The sequence below is a fragment of the Nycticebus coucang genome, chromosome Y (genome assembly GCF_027406575.1).
Source record: "Nycticebus coucang isolate mNycCou1 chromosome Y, mNycCou1.pri, whole genome shotgun sequence".
Taxonomy (NCBI): Eukaryota; Metazoa; Chordata; class Mammalia; order Primates; family Lorisidae; genus Nycticebus; species Nycticebus coucang.
The window spans coordinates 9,433,504-9,451,181 of NC_069805.1; positions in this window are offsets into that span (position 1 = coordinate 9,433,504).

Consider the following 17,678-nt stretch of genomic DNA (forward strand, 5'->3'; position numbering starts at 1 on the left):
GCACCCACCATGATTTGATAAATAAAAAAAATAATAATAATAAGTAAGGAGTGGAGCCTGGTAGCTTCGTGAGTAGGTTTCCAGCCATATATAACGAGCAAGGTGGGTTCAAGCCCAGCACCAGATCAACTGAAACAAGTTGAAACACGATGGAATATTTTTCAACAATCCAAAAGCATGAAGTGCACATTTATATTACAATAAGAAGGAACCTTAACATCATGATAAGGAAACAAGGCCACTTACAAAAGACCACACAAAGCTGACCAAACACACAGGAAAACATTGAGACAAGGCCAATTATCTGCTGGGAGTAGAAAACTGGAAAGGGAGGGTGATGAGGAAGTGAAAATGACTGCTAATAGGTATTCTTTAAATGTGGGTAGAAAACAAAGTTGTAGAGTTAGATTGTGATGATAGTTGTACAATTATGTGACTATACTAAGAAACATGGAATTGTATACTTTCAAAGGGTGAACTACTTATTTCAGTGAAGCTACTTGAAGACATTTTCCAAAATTTCAGATTCTCAAAATCCTCAAAGCATAAGAAGTACACAGGACAGAGAGTACTTGAGAGACATTCAAGCCTGTCTTCCTGCTAACACAAAAATTAACATGATTTGACATGGAAGGTACATTGTTTCATCCTACAAAAGTTGCAATTATTTTTTTTTTTCCTTGAGACAGAATCTGAAATCTTCCCCCGGGATATTATGCCCTCACATCATCATATCTAACCATGTCTCAAATTTCTAGGTCAGCAGATCCTATAGCCTAAGGCTCCTGAGCATCTTGGAGTCAAGGGGAACCCCAAACAGTGCCCAGTTTCTTTGGACCACCTGCTTCTGCCTCCAAGAGTGTTAGTCTTACAAGTGTGAACTACCACTGCAGACCTTGAATTTGGGATATATTTCCAACTATGTTTGGTGGCCATTGATGGTGATTTATGCCTGTCACCTTGGCATTTTGGTAGGTCTCATCAGTTGGATTTCCTGAGTTTCTGAATTGTATGCTAGACTGAGCACTAGTGAAACTCTCTTCTCTGAAGAATAAAAAATGCCTACATGCTCTCAAGACACCTAGATTCCCGGTGAGGGAATATGTTTGCTAGATGACAACACTTGAAGTTTGCTGAGAAATATACAAGGTCACTCTACAAAGAACAATAAAATGAGACTCTATATTAATAAGTAAAAGGACAAAAACATTGCTAGGGAAAATACCTGCTATTTTTACTTTTGACCATGGATCTAGAGTTGAAATTTTTTTTTCCTAGATTAGATGTCAACTAGAGAAATTATTCTCTCATAGGGAAATTATTTTCCTACAATCTCTGTGAATAAATCCTTTTGATTTTACCTAAATCTGACCCTTTTATATTCTAGATATTTGTAGTCACTGGAAAAGACAAATAATGAATTCTTGACTTAAGTTTGGATTTTTCTGTGCACACTAAAAGTTCCAGAAGATACCATTCGATGTTTCTGTTGAACTTCTTTAGTCTGGGCCAATATTCTTTGCCCCAGTCAGTCCGAACCCAGTGACCAGACATATCTAGAGAACAACTACCCATCAGATTGACTGCCAATATCCTCATGAGCCAATCCTAAACCCACTTGTAATGAATCATTCCCCCCCCCGGGGGCTGCAATAAATCTCCTCTTTAAGTAGCCCCATATTCCATATACCTACTGACTTTTCCTCCTACCTCATCTCTTGGAATCTGTGCCTAGGAATTTTTTTCTTTTCTTTTTTCTTTTCTTTTCTTTTCTTTTCTTTTCTTTTCTTTTCTTTTCTTTCTTTTCTTTTCTTTTCTTTTCACACAGGGACTGTGTCAGAACTGTTTTGCATATCTATGGTGTCAGATATCATCCCAATTATGCCCACATCTCTTTTTTGCTTATCAGCTTTCATTAGTGATTGTATCTTGAAAGTATGACCCAAAGTAACTCTTCTACTTCCTATGTAGAAGAAGCCAAAAATTTGGACACACATGGGCCAGATATCAGGAATGTTGGAAATTTCCATATGGGATTATATTCCCAAGGATCAGGAGAAATAACTGCAGGTTTGGAGTACACTACCTTACACATTGTCTAACCAGATTTGGAGAGAGGACCTTCACTAGGACACCTACCATCCAAAACAAACCTATTCTAGAGAAGAAAAAAAAAACTAAGATAAAGTAGAAGAGAAAATTGTTTCACATACCTGTCTGGTCTGTGAAAACACTAATTTTTAGGCTTGGGTTCTTGGTGTGTAACATCCCAAGGCAGGTCTAGGTATAAACCATATTCTTGCACTTGCTTACAAATTCATGATGTGAAAAGGAAAATAAGGGTTGCTGAATCCCATGGCAGGATATACAAACAAACTTTTGGAAGTAGAAATTGAGTGTGGAGAACATAACCCCACAATTTTGTGAGTTTAAAATCAAAGACAAACTCAGATAGACACTACACCTTCTTCCATGAATAAGGTTAAGCATAGTCATGGTAACCCAGGGTAACACCCATTGTGTTGTCATTCATGGTGACCATTTAGTGACATTTTCTGTAATGTTCTGGGATCCAGGCTTCTGGTCAAAGACACTAAGTGGCCTCTTCTGGTCACTTCAGCTGGTATTCCTAAAGAAATTGAACCAGTACACTTTTTAGCCCTCCACCCACATACAGATAAGTGACCTTTCATTTATGCCTTATTGAGTGTATTGAAGGCTGAGATTCCCAACACTAGGCTGGCTGACACAAAGTTGAGATTTTGTACAGCAGTGTGACTCAGGCATGTGACATAATTCCATGCATTCACTTTAGTAGGATGCTATTTGCTCTTTGCATTTTTTTTTTCATGGAGACAGAGTTTCATGTCCTACTTTGTCACCCTAGATACAGAGCCCTGGGGTTCCCTTGTATCAGAGCCTACAGCCCCCTCCTACTCCTGATCTTATAAAATTATTTTTCCTTAGCTTACCATGTAGCTAGGACCACAACAGCCCACCACAATGCCAGACAATTAGTTTTATCAGTTTGGCCATGGTTGTGTTCTCACTCATCAGTATTGTTGTATGTGGCTGGCCCTCTACCGAATTTGCCCAGGAAATGCACCTAGAATGCTACTCAAGGACCTGTTTGACAATTTCACAGAACTATGTATTTGAGAGAAGCTTACAAATTTACAATGGCTGGCTACAGCCTCAATGTAGTCGTAGTTTCACAGGTCTTAACCATATCTGTTTTGCTTGAATCATCAGGGTAATTATCGTTTCTGGATGATGAAACTTTATTGGTTAGTTGCTTTCTACTAGCCTAGTCAGAGACATGGAGGCAGAAACTGCAGAAGAAATGAATTATTTATTAAAGGATAGCTGGTGTTTGCTCAGGCACAGCAGCAAATGGCCGTTCTTATTCACTTTCTTATATACCCTAAATCATCAGATAGAAATAATCCAAGAACAAGGAAGAGAAAAGGTAAAGATGCCTTATCAGAGTTAATCCAGTATAAAGTACATACACACTGATCTGAACCAAGAATATCTTGTTTAGAGATAAACAACAATGGAGATGAACCAAAAAGGGATGGATTGTCTGTTCTGTTTGCCTTCTTCTCTATATGATTAACTGAATGCTTTTTGTGTAAATAGAGGAAGGGGATTCAGTGCAATGGTCTATTGCCTGAGGCAGATCCTCTATCTCCAGCTAGGACTTGGTGAAAGCCCTCCAGAATATTCTTTCCTTTAAGGCATGACTGCCTGCATTTTTCAGCAAAACCACTTAAGTGAGCTGGGGGAGAATAACCCCCAAAACTCACACTTGGCCCAAGTACTGGAAATGTCCTTCTCAGGGTCTCATAACTTCCAGGAGCACAAATGAGACTGATTCACCTATAAGGGTGCAGTGGACTGTGACTCTTAATTGGTTGGTTGTTTGGTTTGTGTATGTGTGTGTGTATGGGTATTAATTTTTTAAGCAAAATTCTATTACACTTAAGCTTTTTTTTTATTAAATAATAAGTTTGTATATTGATGCATGCATCTGATTCCTGGTACTGCTTCAATGTACAAAACCTCCCATATGAAAAAAGCCTCTTCTAGAGAATGAAATAAAATCTCAGGTAAAGTAGAACTGAGAATTGTGTGACCTGTCAGGTCTAAAAAATCACTTTCTGATGTTTGTTCTTGGATTCTTGGCTTGTAACATCCCAAGGCAGCACTAGAATCTGAACATAACTGTGCAATCATGTGACTATAATAAGAAACCCAGACCTGTATACTTTGAAAGGGTAAACTACTTACATCACTTAAGCTACTTGGAGAGGTTATCCAAAACGTAAGTTGCTCAAAAGGCTCACAGCAGAAGTCCCCAGGTCGTGAGAGGACTTTAGAGACAGTCAACTTTATCTCTCTGCTCACACACAGGTTACCAACGATGGACATGGAAGGCATATTTTTACATTTTACCAAAGTTATTATTTTCTATATCTTTGAGACAGAGACTGACAACTTTCCCCTGTGTAGAGTGCCCTGACATCATCATAGCTAACCAATATTTCATAATCTTAGGTCAACAGATTCTATTGCCTCAGCCTCCTGAGCATCTAGAAGCTCAGGTGCTCCCCATGATTGCCCTGTTACCTTGGACTTTCTGCTTCTGCATCTCTGAGTGTTACCATTTTAGGTGTGAGCCTTTAATGTAGACCATGAATTTGAAATACTTTTCAAACTAAGTTTGGCAGCCAGTGGTGGGGTATCATGCCTGTCATCTTGGCAATTTTGAAGTCTCCATCAGTTGGATTGTCTGTGTTTATGAATTGGAAACCAGCCTTAGCACTAGGGAGATCCCCTTCTCTGAAGAATAAAAAATGGCTGGATGTTATGCAGGTGCCTAGTGTCCCTGCTGAGGGAACAGATTTGCTTGATGACAACACTTGAAGTTTGCTGTTTGATATGATACCAGGGCACTCTAAAGAAGGCAACAAAATGATACTCTGACTCAAATCAGGCTTTTCCCTATGCACACTAGAATATCCAGTGGATATCCTTTACCTATGCTGTTGAACTTCTTTAATCAGGGCCAATATTCCCTTGCCCCAATCAGTATGAATCAACAGAATAGATATCTCTGGAGAACAACTACCCATTAGATCAACTGTCAATATAATAATGAACCGATTCCCAACCCATTAGTTCTGACTCATTGTCCAACCCCCCCACCACCTGGTGGTCACAATAAAACTCCTCCTTTATGTAGTTCCATAATATTTTATTTCCCTACTGTCCTCTTGTCATACTCAGGTTCTTGGAAATGGTGCCTAGCTAATTTATTCTGTTTATTTATTTCTTTCTTGGACACAGAGTTTGTCTTTGTAATCCTCATTACAGTGAGGGGGCATCTCAAGTCATAGCAAGATTATACTCCTGAATTTAGGTGACTCTTTTGCCTCAGCCTTCTGAGTAGCCAGGGCTACTCAGGAGGATCACTTGATATTATCGGCTTGCATTGACTTGAATTATGATGGTGCCAAAGTATTTTTTTGAAGAAAATGAGCCTCACAATATTGCCCCAGGTAGAATGCCATGGCATCACAGAGCTCACACAAACTTTCAAGTCTTTGTCTTAGGCTATTTTTTTGCATCAGCGACAAAAAGAGTGAAGAGTACCTTTGCCTGCCACAACGCCTGGGTATATTTGTGTTGCAGTTAGGCCTGGGCTGAACATGAACCTACCACTCTTGTTATATGGGGTCACCATCCTACCTACTTAGACACAGGTTCTTCCCAACTCTTGTATATTTCCTGGGCAAAGGTGTAAAATGCAGGGTCAAATCTTTAAGAGATACACTGTACAGATGCAGGAAAAGTCTGGCATCATACAAAATATTTTATTCATGTTTCCAAAATTGCTATTTATTACTAGGATTGCTAGTTTATCTCAATATGAGTAAATAAGCTATTTGACCTCAACTATGAAGCAGATTTTAAGGGTAAAAGTGTAGTCTATCAAGAAATGAACATAGATGTCTTAACTATGTGATTAATAAATGAGACGAAAGCTAGGATGCAAAAACACTCCTATTAGTAGAAATAAAAAAATGGTTCCCACAAGAGCATAAATGTATTTATGATCTGTGTACATATGACTTAATAAAAAATAAAATAAAACATCAAGACAAACTCACTAAATTTATGGAAGGAATATGAAAAACTACATGGTGACTTCATCAGACAGAAAAAAGAGTTTTGGGGCGGCGTCTGTGGCTCAAGGAGTAGGGCACCAATCCCATATGCCGGAGGTGGCGGGTTCAAACCCAGCCCCGGCCAAAAATCACAAAAAAAAAAAAGAAGAAAGAGTTTTAACAGAGGCACTATATCTTGTTGATAAAATCTTTCAAAAACCTTAGATTAGAAGAGAACATCTTCAGGAATACTAATATGATTTACAGATGATTTGATGCATATAACATGCAATATTCACACAATGAATATTTTTTTAACAATCAAAAGGAATGAAATGCACATTTATGTTACAATGGGAATGACCTTAAAAGCATTAGGTTAAGAGTGAAAAGTGGGAGGAGGCAAGATGGCTCACTAGAGCTAGCTTTCTATAGAGGCTCCCATGCAGAGGTGGCATTAAAAGGCAAGTGTTTAGCAAGTAAGCTGATAGTGTGCAGCTGAGCCAAGAAGGAAGGTTGAATACTGCTCATATCCCCTGGAGTGCTGAACTGTGACACGAAGGAAACAAGCAATAGGCAGAATATCTATTGTCGGCATAAAACAGGCCCCTATCACATCCTTTGTTAGATAAAATCCAAAATATTTCATCTTCTTTGGCACTACTGTGAATGGGATAGAGTCCTTAATTGTTTATTCAACTTGACTATTGTTGGTATATATAAAGTCTACCGATTTATGAATGTTGATTTTGTAACCTGAGATGCTGCTGTATTCCTTTATCACTTCTAAGAGTTTTTGAGTAGAATCACTAGTGTTGTCTAGATATACAATCATATCACCTACGAAGAGCAAAAGTTTGATCTCTTCTGACCCTATGTAGATGCCCTTGATCGCCTTTTCTTCCCTAATTGCAGTGGCTGAAACTTCCTTTAAAATCTTAAAAAGCAATGGAGACAAGGGGCAGAGTTGTCTTGTTCCTGATCTCAGTGGAAATGATTCCCATTTAACACAATTCAATAGGAAATTGGCTGTGGGTTTTCTGTAGATGGTCTCTATCAGTTTAAGAAATGTCCCTTCTATACCTATTTTCTTAAGTGTTCTGATCATGAAGGGATGCTGGATGATATCAAAAGCTTTTTCTACAACAATTGAGAGAATCATATGGTCTTTGTTTTTTAACTTGTTTAAGTGCTGAATTACATTTATACATTTATGTATATTGAACCAGCCTTGAGACCCTGGGATAAAACTGACTTGGTCATGATGTAGGATGTGTTTGATATGTTGCTGGATTCTGTTTGTTAGAATCTTGTTGAATATTTTTGCATCTATGAGAAGGACCCCCCCAGGAAATTGAAGCTGCTTCAAAAATACACTATTGGGACTTGATCAAACTAAAAAGCTTCTGCACAGCGAAGAACACAGTATGTAAAGTAGCAAACAGCCCTCAGAATGGGAAAAGATATTTTCAGGTTATGTCTCCAACAAAGGTTTAATAACCAGAATCCACAGAGAACTCAAACACATTAGCAAGAAAAGAACAAGGGATCCCATCACAGGCTTGGCAAGGGACTTGAAGAGAAACTTCTCTGAAGAAGACAGGCGCCTGGCCTTCAGACATATGAGAAAATGCTCATCATTGTTAATCATCAGAGAAATGCAAATCAAAACTACTTTGAGATATCATCTAACTCCAGTGAGACTAGCCTACATCACAAAATCCCAAGACCAGAGATGTCGGCGCAGAAGTGGAGAAAATGAAACACTTCTGCACTGCTGGTGGGAATGCAAATTAATACATTCTTTTTGGAAAGAGATATGGAGAACACTTAGACACCTAAAAATAGATCTGCCATTCAATCCTGTAATCCCTCTACTGGGCATATACCCAGAAGACCAAAAATCACATCATAACAAAGATATTTGTATCAAAATATTTATTGCAGCCCTATTCATAATTGCTAAGTCATTGAAAAAGCCCAAGTGCCCATCAATCCACGAACGAATTAGTAAATTGTGGTATATGTATACCAGGAAATATTAGGCAGCCTTAAAGAAAGATGGAGACTTTCCCTCTTTCATGTTTACATGGATGGAGTTGGAACTTATTCTTCTTAGTGAAGTATCTCAAGAATGGAAGAATAAGTACCCAATGTACTCAGCCCTACTATGAAACTAATTTAGAGTTTTCACATGAAAGCTATAACCCAGTTACAACCTAAGAATAGGGGGAAGGGATAAAGGGATGGGAGAGAGGAGATAGGTGGGTAGAGGGAAGGGGATTGGTGGGATTACACCAGCAGCGCAACTTACAAGGGTATATGTGAAACTTGGTAAATGTTCAGTGAAGCTAGTGAATGATGCCTCATGATCATATCAATGTAGACAGCTAGGATTTAAAAAAAAAGTGGAAGAAAATGTACCCAATGTACTCACCCTTATTATGAAACTAATGTAGGATCTTCACCTGAAAGCTATAACACAGTTACAACCTAAGAATAGGGAGAAGGGAGATAGGGAGGGGAGGGAAGGGGAAGTAGGTGGAGGGAGGAGAATTAATGGGATTACACCGGCGGTGCATCTTACAAGGGTATATGTGAATCTTAGTAAATGTGGAATGTAGAGGTCTTAGCAAAATAACTAAGAAAATGCCAGGAAAGCTATGTTAACTAGTGTGATGAAAATGTGTGAAACGGTCTATGAACCAAGTGTGTGGTGCCCCATGATCATACTAATATACACAGCTATGATTTAATAAAAAAATAAATAAATAAACAGGCCCCTAACCCATGAGAACATCGCACAACACACTTTCTACAAGCAAGCAAGCATAGTTCAGTTATTTTCCTATTTTATCCCTTTAAAGAGAAACTCTAAATTCAGAACTTTTTTCCCAGTGTGTACACACTAGTGTGCCATTTTACTCTTTCACCAGACATCAAACTGAAACTAGACTGCACAAATATGAACTCCAGCACTCCCTTCTACTCTCACTCCAAGATCTGGAAGCCTCTTCCCTATGGAGTGCAGGCTCTTGGGGAATTTCTCCAGAGTTGTGGATGGGGCTTGGGCTGTTCCAGGTCTCTGCTTTCTGTGGAATTGGTATGGAGCAGGGACTGTGAAGTGAGGGAGCCCTATGGAAGCAGGTGAAGCAGATCCCTGTAGTATAGTGAAGCAGTACCAGTGGTGGAAACAATAGTGCTCACACCCATGGGGATAATTTGGAGAGTCACTTTCCTCTTCTCATATCAATGAGAGGCAGCCGAGCCTCTACTCTTGTAGCAGCCACTGGCAGAACAAATATGGGATTGAAATGCAGGCCTCCTGAGCAAAGGGTATGAATAAGGTATTATCTGCTGTGTAGGAGCACTGCACGAACCGAGAATAAATTCTGTGTGCATGCAGAGGCTGCTTCCTCTTAGGTAGGGGCTGAATCAGAATTGCAGCTATGGTAAGCGCAAGGTGTAACCAGCCCCCAAGTCAGGATAACAGGGATAAAAGCAGATGTGGCAGCAATACCAGCCCAGGGAGGGACAGAAACTGAGAGCCATTTGTGAGCTCTAACAATGCTTGCACCAACTCAGACTGCATCAGAAGCTGAGACCTCAACACCATGAGAATTGGAACAGTGGCAGCAGCAAAGAGTGGGGCTGAGTCACAGGTTCTGTGAACTCAAACAGTGCCTGGCCCACAGGGGAGTATAGCTGGGACAGTAAGGCCAATTTTCTGAGAATATAAGTGGCGGCAAAATCAATTTGTGATGGGGCTGGAATGAAGGTAAACTCCCCAGCTCCCATTAAGCAACCAAGATTGTCAGGATTTAGCTTACCCTGCTGGCTGGTGGCAGAGTGTGTCAATCTTCTCGAGGAAACAGATCTCCCTGTGACTCGGGCAGTAGCAAATCCCTGGAGCATCTGCTCTTGGAGGGTACTGAGTCACAACCCTGCCACGGACCGCCGGTCGATGGGCCTCAGTCCGAGGGTGCTCAGGGTGAACGGTACAGGTTGGTTGAGAGGTCGACGCAGGAAAAAATGACAGACTGCACACAGCACTTGGTGAAGCATGCAGCTGTAAATTTTATTGAGTTCAGAAGTTGGTATTTATACATTTTCTTTCCAAGGTTCAAACAATGTAATCGTTATTTTGCTTATGTTTGTAAATTATCTTTGTGTCTGCATATGTGGTTTATCATGCATTACATGTTTTCAAGGTTTTTGCTCTAGGGAGGTGGTTTTATCAGTAACACCTGGTTACTTCCCCTTATCTAGGAATGTCAAGGCTTGTGACTTCTCTTAGCTCTGTAATTGTTCTCAGTTTCTTATAATTTCTTTTAAAAATAGCTGAACATATTCTTTTACGTATAATGCTTGACTACTTCTATATATATTTTCTATATATTTTTATTCTTATTAGTAACTATACTTTGATTTATAATTAATTGTTTGTTAAACATTAAGCTACTCTATTGATTTGTATTACATATGAAAATTAGTGAAGTAAGATGTTTTTCTAAGTAAAGTTTTACTGCAGGTGGTGATAGTGTATGTCATGTTGGAACATCTTGTTTGCTGTGCCTGCATTGTCTCAATGCACTGTCTCAATTCACTGACATTTGATGATAGGAACGTGCTATTGCACCGTTCCCCTGGAGACATTGAGTCTCTTCAGGCATTCTTTCTCTGTTTAATTATGGATCAGTAAGTCATTATGTTTATTCTTAGTTTCTCAAGACAAGCAGGCATTCAACTCAACAAACAGGTTTCAGAGCAAAGGTTTCTCAGGCTTTTATGCCGCACCTCGTGAGTCATTACGTTCAAACAAAGGCATGCTAGGCAACTTATGCGCTGCTGTCACATACCAGGGGTGCTGGGGGTATCGCTCCGGGGAGCACAGACCACCTACCCATGTGTTTTACAACGCGGACAGCGCCACCTCGCTGCGGCTTGATGCCGAGGGTGTGGCACAACCCTATGTGGGCCACAAGGATTCAGTGTGACAGAAGTGCAACGAGGAGAAAGAGGCATCAACCATCCAACACTAATTCATTTGCTGTGTAGATCCTTTTAACTCCACAGAACAACAGAACTATTCATAATCCTACTAGTATATGTCTAACATATAGTTGCTGGAGACTTTTGAACTCTTTTATGTGACACTCTCTGCTGACAGGGACAACTGATTTGGAACTCTTGACCTGGTCCAATAACTAAGAATTATGCAAGTTGTTACCCTGGTTGTATTTTTGTGGGAAGGTTTTATTTTCATTTTCTAGTCATTGTCCATGGATGGTGAGGTGTCTTAGTTGCAGGTACTTCTCCACAGCTAAAACTTCAAGAAAGAATTGCTTATTTACTAGGATTGGACAGATACCATATAAAAACAAGACAGAGACACTTATCCCAACTACACCAAGCACATCCCCAGTGTCTCATGCCATAGAAATGTACAGTTTGTTTGAAAAGCTGTATAGGAAAAGCTGAAGGCACCAATCCCAGCTATTGGGCAAAGGGCCAGTTAATCACTACTCCAGGAGCCACCAACCAATTTCAACTGATCTGCTCATCTAGGAAAATAGAGAAAAGTAGTCATGGAGCAGAATCTGTAGAAAAACTATGGCAACATGAATCATCAGAATAGATCAATTCTCCCAAGTAACAACAAGACGGACAAACCAGAAGATCCCATTCATAAACAAATGGCTGAGATGTCACAAATGAAAATCAGAATTTGAATAACAAATAAGATTAAGATATTGGAGTTAAAGTGGAAGTAGAAATTCAAGAAGCATTTCAAAAGATGTCTCAAGAATTTAATGTATTCCAAAAAAAATTACAAATATTTTTGAAACATGTGGTAAGAACTCGCCACCATTAAATATCTGAGAAATACAGTAGAATAGTTCAGCAAAAGAATGAAGCAGGCAAAAGAAAGTATTTCTGACATTTAAAATAAAACTTTTCAGTGCTCCTAAATGCTCAAAGTGGAAAAGAATTGGAGCACAAAAACATATCCTTTTCTCAGAGATTTTTGAGACAATTCCAAGAAAACTAATATTCAATTTATAGAAATTCCTGAAGCCAATTAGATTGATTTGAGAGATAATTGAGGAGAACTTCTCAAACATAGAAGGAGTTTCAGAAATCCAGATATCAGACTGTTTCGGAACCCCAGATACGTATAATTAACCATGCCAAAGGTAATATAAAGGAGAAAGTTTTGCAAGCAGGCAGATTTTGGAAAAATATAACCTACAAGGGAAGGAATATTATAATGACTACAGATGTTTCTGATGAAACTTTAAAAGCTAGAAGACGGTAGTGAGGACCTTTAAACTCCTAAAACAAAGTAACTTTCAACCCAGGATCCTGTATCCAGCTAAACTGAGTTTTAATTATGATGGAGCAATTAAATACTTTAATGACATTCGTATGTTGAAGAAATTTGCCATAATTAAACCAGCTCTCCAGGATATTCTCAGACATATCCTCTATAATGACCAGCTCAATCATCCAGAAAATTCACTTAGAATCTTCTCATCAAATTTCAACTTTAAGAGTGGCAAAACGTTCACAAATCCACTGGAAATGCAAGTAAAACTATACCAAAACTTCTACCAGGATTATCAACATTCTCAGTTAATGTGAATGTATTAAATTATCCTCTAAAGAGGTAAATATTGGATGACCGGATAAAAAAACTCAGGACACGTGTCTGCTGCATAGAAGAATCTCATCTTGCCTTAAAAGATATGTCTATAGACTCAGCTTGAAGGGATGGTCATCTATAATTCAGGCAAATAATAATCATAGAAAAGCTGGGGATGCAATTTTATTTGCAGATACAATGGGCTTTAAACCAGCAAAAGTATGGACACTTCTTATTTGATATGGTTAACAATCAACACAGTGAGTTTTCAATTAGTAACATTTATGCACACAACCATATTGTGTCTCAATTAAGTAACAGAGATTCTAACAGACATGAGAAACATGATTTCCTCCAGTACCATAATAGTTGGATATTTTAATACCACTTAGGCAGTGTTGGTAGTATTGGAAGATAGGCAGATCTTCCAATATGAAACTAAGTAAATGGTGGTGCCTGTGGCTCAGTGGGTAGGAGCCTCATACACTGAAGGTGGCTGATTCAAACACAGACCTGGCTAAATTACTACAAAAAAAAAAAATCCAGATGTTTTGGGGGCACCTGGAATCCCACCTAGAAATCCCACCTGGGAACTGAGGTGAAATATTACCTAATCTCAGGAGTTGGAAATTGCTGTAAGCTGTGTGGTACCATGGAAGTCTATCAAGTGCAATAATATGTAACTCTGCCTTTACCAAAAAAGGAAATAGAAAAAGAAAAGATACTAAGAAATATACTAAGGATAGAAATATTGGAGTTAATTTTAAGCATTCAGTAATTGTATTTAACAGTCATCTATAAAATATTTTATACTAACAAAAATGAATACACATTCTTCTCAATAGCCCATGAAACTTACTCCAAAACTTAACACATCTTAGGTCACAAGTCTAACAACAGAAAATTTAAAGGAATAGAAATTATTTTTGCCAGCCCCATAAAATAAAGGTAGTGGGTCCAAACCCAGCCCTGGCCAAACTTAAACAAAATATATCTGAGTGTTGTGATGGGCACATGTACTCACAATTTTTCGGGAGTCTGAGGCAAGAGAATCACCTAATACCAAGAGCTGGAGTTCGCTTTGAACTAAGATGCCACAGCATTCTACCAAGAATGACAAACTGAGACTTTGTGTCTTTTTTTATTATTATTAAATCATAGCTGTGTACATTAATGTGATCATGGGGCACCATACACTGCTTTTATAGACCGTTTGACACATTTTCATCACACTGGTTAACATGGTCTTCCTGGCATTTTCTTAGTTTTTGTGTTAAGACATTTACATTCTACATTTACTAAGTTTCATATATACCCTTCTAATATGCACTGCAGGTGTAATCCCACCAATCACCCTCCCCCGTCCACCTTCCCTGTCCCTTCCTTCCCTTTCCCCCTGCCCCCATTCTTGGGTTATACCTTTCATGTGAAAGCCATAAATTAGTTTCATAGTAGGGCTAAGTACATTAGATACTTTTTCTTAATATTCTTCTTAGAAGAAAAATGGGAGACTCTGTATCTTAAAAAAAAAATAAAATAAAATATTCCTTGCATCTTTTTGGACCTTCCTGGAATACAAATTGAACTCAGTAAACACATGAATCTGCATTATCATATACAACAGTGCAGACTAAAGAACATTATGCTAAATGATAGGTGGGTCATAGGTGAGATTAAAAATGAAATTATGATATACTGGAGCAAAAGGATAATGAAGACATGAATTACCAGGAACTCTGGGATACCACAAAGGCAGACATAAGAAGGAAATTTATAGCATTGCAATTCCACTCAAGGGAATGGAAAGATAGGAACTTAACAATTTAATGGGAGATCTCAAACAACTGGAAATTAAGAAGATTCCAATCCCAAACCAAGAAAAAGAAAATAAATAACAAAAGGTAGAGCAAAATTAAACAAAATTGAAAATAAAAGCATTATACAACAGATCAATACATCAAAATGTTGGTTTCTTGAAAACATCAAGGAAATAGAAAAATCTTTGGGAAACCTAACCAGGATAGAAAGAGTAAATTCTCTAATTTCATCAATCAGAAATGGCAAAAATGAAATAAGAAAAGGCTCTTAAGAATTTCATAAAAACCATAATGGATATTACAGGAAACTCTATTCTTGGAAATATGAAAATCTGAAGGAAAGAAACCAATTCTTGGAAGCACACCACCTTCCTGGACTTAGCCAAGAAGTGGAAATTTGAACAGGACTATGTCAATGTATAAAATAGCAGCAACTATAGAAAATGTCCCCAAAATAAAAAGTCCAGGAGCAGATGGTTTCACATTAGAATTCTCTCAAACCAGGCGGCGCCTGTGGCTCAGTGAGTAGGGCGCCGGCCCCATATGCCGAGGGTGGCGGGTTCAAACCCAACCCCGGCCAAACTGCAACAAAAAAATAGCTGGGTGCTGTGGCGGGCACCTGTAGTCCCAGCTACTCAGGAGGCTGAGGCAAGAGAATCGCTTAAGCCCAGAAGCTGGAGGTTGCTGTGAGCTGTGTGATGCCACGGCACTCTACCAAGGGCCATAAAGTGAGACTCTGTCTCTACAAAAAAAAAAAAGAATTCTCTCAAACCTTTAAAAAGGAACTACTACCTATATTACTTAAGGTTTTCCAAAATATAGAAAAATAATGAATACTAACCAACACATTCTATGAAGCAAACACCATATTGATGCCATAACAAGGAAAAGACTCAATAAGAAAAGAAAATTATACACCAATATCTCTAATGAATATTGATGAAAAAATATTCAAGAAGATCCTAGCAAGTAGAGTCCAGTATCACATAAAAAACATTATATACTATGACCAAGTGGTTTGATCCTAAGGTCTCAAGCCATGGTCAATACACATAAACTAATAAATATAATTCATCACATAAAAAAAGTTAAAAAGAAGACGTGATTCAATTGATGCAGAAAATGCTTTGGGTAATACTAGCTAACATTTTTTCATATTCAGAACACTTAAGAAAAATAGGTGCAGGGCAGTGCATGTGGGTCAAAGGCATCATGCAGTGACCCACATACCAGAGGTGGCAGGTTCAAATCGGCCCCGGACAAAAACTGAAAAAAGAAAGAAAGAAAGAAAAGTATATAGGTACATAAGGTAGATTTATTAAAATTGTAGAGGTCATCTACAGAAACACACTGCCTGTATCATATTGAATGGAGTTAAATTCAAATCATTTCCAACTAGATCAGGAACAAGACAAGGATGCTCATTGTCTTCATGGTTTTTAACATTGCCCTGGAAGTCCTAGCCATCGCAAAAGGAAGGAAAAAGTGATGAAGCTCATCCATATAGGGTCAGAGAAGATTAAACTTGCACTTTTTGCAGATAATTTGATTGTATATCTGGAAAACACTAGGGATTCAATGACAAAACTATAAGTGATAAAGGCATACAGCAGCATCTCAGATTACAAAATCAATAATTGAAAAGCTGTAACCTTTATATATACCAAAAGTAGTCAAGCTGAAAAATAGTCAAGGTCTGTATTCTTTTTTAAAATAGTGCCATAAATGATGAAATATTGGGGAGTTTACCTAACAAAAAACATGAGGGAGAGGGAGGAGGGAGGGGGGATAATGGGCAGAAGGCGGGTGATTGGTGGGATTACACCTACAGTGCATCTTACAAGGGTACATGTGAAACTTAGCAAATGTAGAATATAAATGTCTTAACACAATAATTAAGAAAATGCCAGGAATGCTATGTTAATCCGTGTGATGAAAATGTCATAAAAATGGTTTATAAAACCAGTGTATGGTGCTCCATGATCACATTAATGTGATCCGTGTGATGAAAATGTCGTGAAAATGGTTTATAAAACCAGTGTATGGTGCTCCATGATCACATTAATGAACACAGCTATGATTTAATAATAAAAAAAAAAGAAAGTAAAGATCTCTATATAGAAAACTATGAAACTCTAAGAAAAGAAATTGCTGAAGACATTAATAAACGGAAAAACATACCATGCTCATGGCTTGGAAGAATCATCATTATTAAAATGTTCATATTACCCAAAGAAATATACAATTTTAATGCAATCCCTATTATAGCACCACTGTCATATTTGAAGACCTTAAAAAATCCTTTATTTTATATGAAATAACAAAAAACCATGAACAGCCAAGGCATTACTCAGAAATAAAAAATAAATCATGAGAAATCAGGCTACCAGACCTCAGCCTATACTATAAATTAATAGTAATCAAAACAGCATGGTACTTGCACAAAAGCAGAGAGCTATATACATGGAACAGAATAGAGAATCCAAGAGATGAACCGAGCTACTTACCATCATTTGATCTTTAATAAGCCAATTAAAAACATTCACCGTGAAAAACTTTTTACTTAACAAATTGTGCTGAATCACCTGGCTGGCAACCTGTAGGAGACTGAAACCTGTCCACACTTTCACTATAAGTTTAGATACACTATCACTGGATTATAGATTTAAATTTAAGACATGAAACTATAAAAATGCTAGAAGAATATTCAGGAAAAACACTTGAAATTGGACTGGTAGAATATTTTACAAGATGGACTCCCTGGCAATTGAACCAACACCAAAAATACATTACTGGGATCTGATAAAACTAAAAGCTTCTGCACAGTCAAGAACATAGTAAGTAAGCCAAACAGACAATCCTCAGAATTGGAGAAGATATTTGCATATTATGTCCTGGACAAAGATTTGATAACCAGATTTGATGGAGAATTCAAACCTATTACCAAGTAAAGAACAGGTTATTTCATCTCTTTGTGGGGAACAAACTTAAAGGGAAATTTCTCTGAAGACAGGTGGACTTCATACAGACACATCAAAAAAT